Raw genomic sequence first — 6,196 nt, 5'->3', positions numbered from 1 at the left:
AACGGCAGAATTAGTCACATTTAATACTCAACTTTCTTTTGGTGTCAGCTTGAGGGAGGTGCTTGTTAACACAGGCCCCTTGGGCATATGTGAGCGAGGAGGGCCTTTAGTGTAGAGTTTGGTGGTTGGGATTTTGTGTCTTCTGCTCTTTGCCTGGGTGTGCATTTGCTTAGGAAAGGCAGTTGCAGGGAAACCCCAGATCTCCTGTAGGCTGTGATTGCCAAACAGTTCCTGTAAGAGCAGGTAACCAGGTTAAACTAACCCCTATACATCCCTTCCAGCCATGATGTGGTACCTCTGAGTTCATGGCAAGGTCTTTGGCAAGGGGATAATGCTCTACATAAAACTGGCTCCTGTCTCCTGATTTTGGTGTGATTGGGAGTAGGCGGAGCAGACAGGTGTCTGCAAAGGCTCTGCGTGTCTCTGCTGGTCAGAGAATTAAAGGCGGGCCCTGTGGGCAGTGACCTTGTGGGGCTGCTGGTGCAGCTGAAAGGGCAGAGACTTGGAAGGGTAGGGGCTTCTGCCCCAGGCCGAGGGGGTGGTAGCAGGTAAGCCATTTCTTCAAGCTTTAATTGAGAACGGAAAAAAAAAGAAAGAAAGGAAAAAAAAAAAAGTGTCTCCAGTCAGCCTTCTCCGTCCCATGAACTCACAGGGGAATGACCTCTGAGTTGGAAAGGAGGTTTTGAAAGTCAAGTCCAGTCCAGTTCTGATACAGGGGAAGTCCTATCAGTTGCTATGGATTGAGAGTTGAATGAGCTTCTGAGGGGTAGGTGAAGCCTGGACTTTGTCTTCTCACTGTCAATAGAATGACTGCTGGATTCTTAAAACTTGGGCTCCCTTTTTCCACCTGCACATCTGAAAACACACTTTCGGTGTATTTGTGTAGCTTTGTAATCTTGAATCTACCTTACTTCAATTGGGGACCCAGTGGATTTTCCCTTGAACTGTTTGAAGAGTGTGATCCTCCCTGTGAGCCTGCTTCTGCTGAGAGAATCCCCACATTCATCCATTCCCTCTTGACCTCAGTATCCCTGCATGGGTGATGGTGCCATTGATCCAAAGAGTTGGGGCTCCAGACAAATGTCTGTATTTGTCACCAAGAAAAAGTCAATTTCCATCATTGCTAAGACAACGCCGGAGCCTTGGGTCTGACAGAACTCGAGACCTCGGCCCAGATGAGGGAGCCTGCGACTAGACTGGTGTGGGTGGGTGGAGATGCCTTCTCAAATTGGCGTTGGTGTTCAGCTGCTTCCATGGCCACCAAGTTCTCCAGAGAAGTTTTAATTACAAACCGAGGTGATGTGGTTTCTTCAATGTGTCATAACAAATGAATGTTAGCCCACTCGCCCCTCTGTCAATAATACCCTGTAATTATCATGTGAGGGCTCTGAGGAGGAAATCTCAACGCCCGAGTGCCTGGTCGGCTGCCCTTCCGTCTTCCCTTTCCTGAAGTTGAAGCCAGGGCGGGTGTTGGAGAATAGACCTTTTCTCAGAGCCTCAGAGCCCTGACACATCCAGGACAGGCTGGGGGTGGAGCCCCAGGGTGAGGTCTGCTTTTTGGGGTGGGTGGAGGGTGTCACTCAGATGGGAAACCTTGAAATGGCAAATCTTTATTAGTTTTGTAAACAGCTTTAGGAAACACTAGGAGCATCTTGCAGGGACCCTGCAATCATCATAATAAACAGTTTTATCATCTGCTTGGCAATCAATACTGTGGCTTATGCTGCTTTAGTATCTCAGTGGTATTGATTGCTTTAACAACTGGGCTGCGGTCAGCATCCATTAACCCCTGCTCTGCTGGCAGGGCCTGTGCCTTCCACGGCTGGGTGGAAGCCTGCTCTGGTCCCAGCCCAGGCGAGCGCTGGAATTTGACGGCTGGCCAGCGAGTCAAACACAGCTTTTATCTCAAGGCACCCAACAGAAGGAAAGGTTTTAAACAGGGTTTGGAAGCTAATGTAACTTCTCTAAAGGCATCTTTTAAACATTGTGTGTGTGTGTGTAGTATATTAAACAACTACAGCAGTGGAGTTCGAACTTTGAGTGGGGAATTTGAATGCCAGAGTGAAAGTTGTGATTTTCCCTTGTAGGCTGCCCCCTGGGTCACTCTCAGTCCCACACCTCCACACTTCCCCCAGGGAACTGAACCTGTGTGCATGGAGGACTTCTCGCTGCAGGCTTCCTGGGACTTCTTTCAGCATTTGTTTTGCGACCCATTTGTTTTGTTTTCAAAGGAAGCCAGTTATTTGGGAACATTCATTCCAGGATTCGGGCCCCCCTGGACCTGTCAGTGTCTGAAGGGAGAGGTCAAATGGCGTATGACAACGGTGAGCGTAGATTTTGGTGCCGCCGGACACTGTCCCCCTCGCTGGCCTCTGCCTCTGGCATGGTTAATGCTTGCAGTCCCCTTTCTCCCGGGGAAAGAAAGGTATCGGGAGCACTGGGCTCGGGTGGCATGGCCAGAGAGACGGGAGTACGCAAGGAACTTTGGGCACAAGGTCCCGCCCGTCTCAGCAGTGTTTGTGCCCGTGTTTTGGCTTTCTCTGTCACTCATTCTCCCTTTTGCCTACTCTGTTTTGTTTCAGTGAGAAAGAGGTGTGCATGTGTGTGAGTATGAATATGATTCATACACATATTCATGTGAGTGTGAGTAAGACATGAAAGCCTGGAGGGAGCTTACACCCCATGTCTAGAGACTTCACCCCTGTGCCTCAAGTTTAGGGAGTCAGCACAGGGGTCTTCAGTGTGCAGTGTAACCTAAGGCACCCTAACTGCTCATGAGAAGTCAGCTGCCCCATTCATGGGTGTGCTTCATTCAGCCAGAGTTGGAGATTTTCACAGGAATCGTTGGGGACTGGAAGAGCAGGAGGGGGTGTGGAGGGAGGTGGCAACAGTATGGCTAGAAGGAGAGTGAGTTGGGTTGGCCTCGGAGCCCCTTGCCAGGGCCCGGCCAATGGCTTCCTTCTCCCTTGCGGCTGCCCAAAAGGGAGCTGACACTAATTAGCTTCAGCAGCTGAAGCTGATCAGAGGCGGGGAGCAGCCAGCAGTTACATATCGTCAAGGCGAGTGCTGTGGACTGAGCTGGGGACTCCCCCTCTGTTGGGAGAGGGGTTCAGGAAGCCAAGTCACAGTGTAGGCAGCGAGATGAAAGGGAGACGCTCTATTTGGTGAGGCCCAGGATACCAGTAGAAGGACCTTGACCACAGGTTGGGCGAGCAGGGCAGTGAGAAGACAGACCTACACGGGTGATGGGAGGTCTCCTCCCCAGGGGAAGCTGAGGGGCATGGTCCTCCAAGTGTGTTGGAGTCTGCACCAGGCTGCGCTCAAAGCCTTCCAGCCTGGAGTCACCCTTGCGGGTCATCCTGCCTTCCGCTGGGGTGGCCAGGGATTCCCGTTACTGTCTGACGCTCTAGTCACCGTGCACTTCTGTCCAAACTATATTGGCTCCACTAACTGCAAAGTTTTACTTTAAACATAACACTGTTCTTAAAAAAATGTCACTTGTAGCAATTAGCAAGGCTCAGGATAGACAGTGGTTATCAGCTGACCACTGTTACAGTGTTTTCCATCATGGCAGGCGCTGTCTCCACCCTGACGACAGAGTGTAGTCTAGACTGCTCATCCACTTGGGATAAGCACCTGCCACCATCGGAATGAAGCCTCTGCCCTTTTGTTTTATGTAGATTTATGCACTTTGAGGTTTGGTGCAGTCACCACCCTGTTCATTATGCCTCTGATCTTACCTTGAACTCAGCGCTGACCCTAGCTCTTTAAAAAAAAAAAAAAAATGTGTATACGAGCTGTGGGCGAGGTGTGTGTTTTGGGGGGGGGCGGTGAGTGAGCAGCCTTGCCAGAGACAGTAGGGAACAGAACAGGAAAACACACAGCTGAGGGGAGCAGCAGATGGGACAGGAGAGATCTGCGGTGTCCTGTGGGTCAGTTCCCTGCCCTGGGATAGAACTTGTGCCTCAGGGGCTATGGCACTTCTAGCACAGCTTTGTAGTGCTGTGCCACCGGGGAAGGCCAGCCCTTTTGCTCTTCTGAGGTTCACCTAGACTCATGAGAAGCACATAGGACATCAGCAGCTTTTTATCCTGTCCCTCACACAGATAGCTTTTAGAGCTGAGTGTTCAGACTGCTTTTGGCAGTAGCACCTCTGGGCAGTGCCTGGCGCTCTAGAGGGAGGGGGTTCCTCCCCATTTTGTGCTGACTGGATTTCTTTTCCCGGCCCTAGGACACTTTGATCTATGCAGAAGTTAAAGACTTCATGTCTTCTCTCAGGGTTCTTGGCTGTAGGGAGCAGCAACTCCTTATTTGGTTATTTATAAATCTACGGTGCTTTCTAGGTGTGATCAGTGAAATAACTTTCTTGGGTCTTTGGTGTGGTCAGATTTGTTTCTTATTTAGGAGATGAATTGGCATTTGGAAGGATTTGGAACAGTGACTCTTTCAGGAAGTGATAGTTTCACAATGAAAAGGGAGTAGAAACCCTGGGACAGACTGAGTCCTGGTCCTGGATTTGCTGCTAACCGGCTGGTGACCTTGGGAAAGAGTGACTCACAGATGACATTTTTTAAAGCCCTGCAGTCTGGGTTATGATTCCTATCCTGGCTCCTGAACAAAACCAGTATATTGGAGGTCAAATGAGAAGTGAATGTAAGAGCTGGAAAATGTTTCAACTGCCGTGTTAATTGAGGGGAGGAGCATTGTTGTTTGTTCCTGGGGAGGCCTGTGTTGCCTGATGGCGCTCTTGGTCAGATGCTAATGCTGCTGTGAAAAAGTCCAGCAATGATGATTTCTTAGAACCTGCAGCATGGTGATGGGTGTGTGCGGGCCAGTGGGTGGCAGCCCACTCACCAACGGGCCCTCCTCTTAGAGAGCAGCGCCAGAGGACCATCCCAGTGGGAATCCACTTAGCTCAGACTTTACAAAGCAATTAAAACTAATAAAACATTCATACTGAAAGACAGTGAGCTCAGAAACAATGGTGGGTAAATATTACCTTATTTTGTAAATTTGCTGTGTTTAAAATTATTTTTTAACCCATGACAGCCACAAGTGGAGGGTTTTAACTTACCTACAGTTACGTTTTTCTTAACTAGGCTTTGGCTCAGAGCTCGCATTCAAGCCCTTACGTAATCTTGGGCAGGCATGACCTTGCACTCACTTTTGCTCATTAGTGATAGTGGGAGTTGACTGGTGGAAAGGTGTGAGGGGCTGTGTCCAGACCTACTGTGTTCTCAACTTGCATGGGGTGGAGGGTGGGGGTGGTTCAGCGACGGTGAGTTTGGACAGCAAAACTTAGAGCGAATGGGGGCCTGAAAGACTTCTTAGGAAGTCCTTGGATCCTTCTAAAGAAAGAAGAATCCACATCACTTGGAAAAAAGGCTTGGCTTGCCGTGAACGTGGCAGCTCAAGGCTGAGAACTTGGACCTGGCCAGTGCTGTTCTTTTAAAACCAGAAGCTGTTCTTGACCCGTTTCTTTTCTTTTAAAGGAAAAAAAAATTCTATGTAAAAACAGAATATAGGGAACCCCAGCACCTTAGACTGAACTACAATTCACTTTTTTTTTTTTTAGTTTGGTATTACCTTTTTGTTCATGGTTGACACATTTTAAGGTCAAAATTCTGATACTTGATCTCACTTTTAATGTAAACATAATATCTCCTGTTTCTTTTTTAAAGGAAAAAAAAATGCTATGTAAAAATAGAATATAAGTAGGGCCCTCCCTGGTGGCGGAGTGGGTTAAAGCACAGCACAAAGAAACTTAAGCCACTTCCACATGAGTTCTATCCCCACCTGCCCGGAGGTGACTACATGGCGCGGCAGACTTCTCCTGACCCGCCCGCTGCTCCCCTCAGCAGTGTACTTCGTGGATCTGCCTGTTCTGCTCCCCACTCTGTCTCTAGTGAATCCTCTCACCCTCCACATCTCTGGCCTGTACCCTAGTTCTGTACGAATAAATAACTAAAATTAAAAAAAAAAAATAGAAGGAACCCCAGCACCTTAGACTGAACTACAACTCACTTTTTTTTTTTTTTTTTTTTTTTTTTGGTATTACCTTTTTGTTCATGGTTGACACATTTTAAGGTCAAAATTCTGATACTTGATCTCAATTTTTAATGTAAGCATGATATCACCTAACAAATGAACAGATTTCTAATCTCATCAAATCCAAATCACTCTGCAGACTTACCGC

The sequence above is a fragment of the Condylura cristata genome, unplaced genomic scaffold (genome assembly GCF_000260355.1).
Source record: "Condylura cristata isolate star-nosed mole 26May11 unplaced genomic scaffold, ConCri1.0 scaffold00028, whole genome shotgun sequence".
Classification (NCBI taxonomy): domain Eukaryota; kingdom Metazoa; phylum Chordata; class Mammalia; order Eulipotyphla; family Talpidae; genus Condylura; species Condylura cristata.
This window is presented reverse-complemented; position numbering follows the sequence as displayed.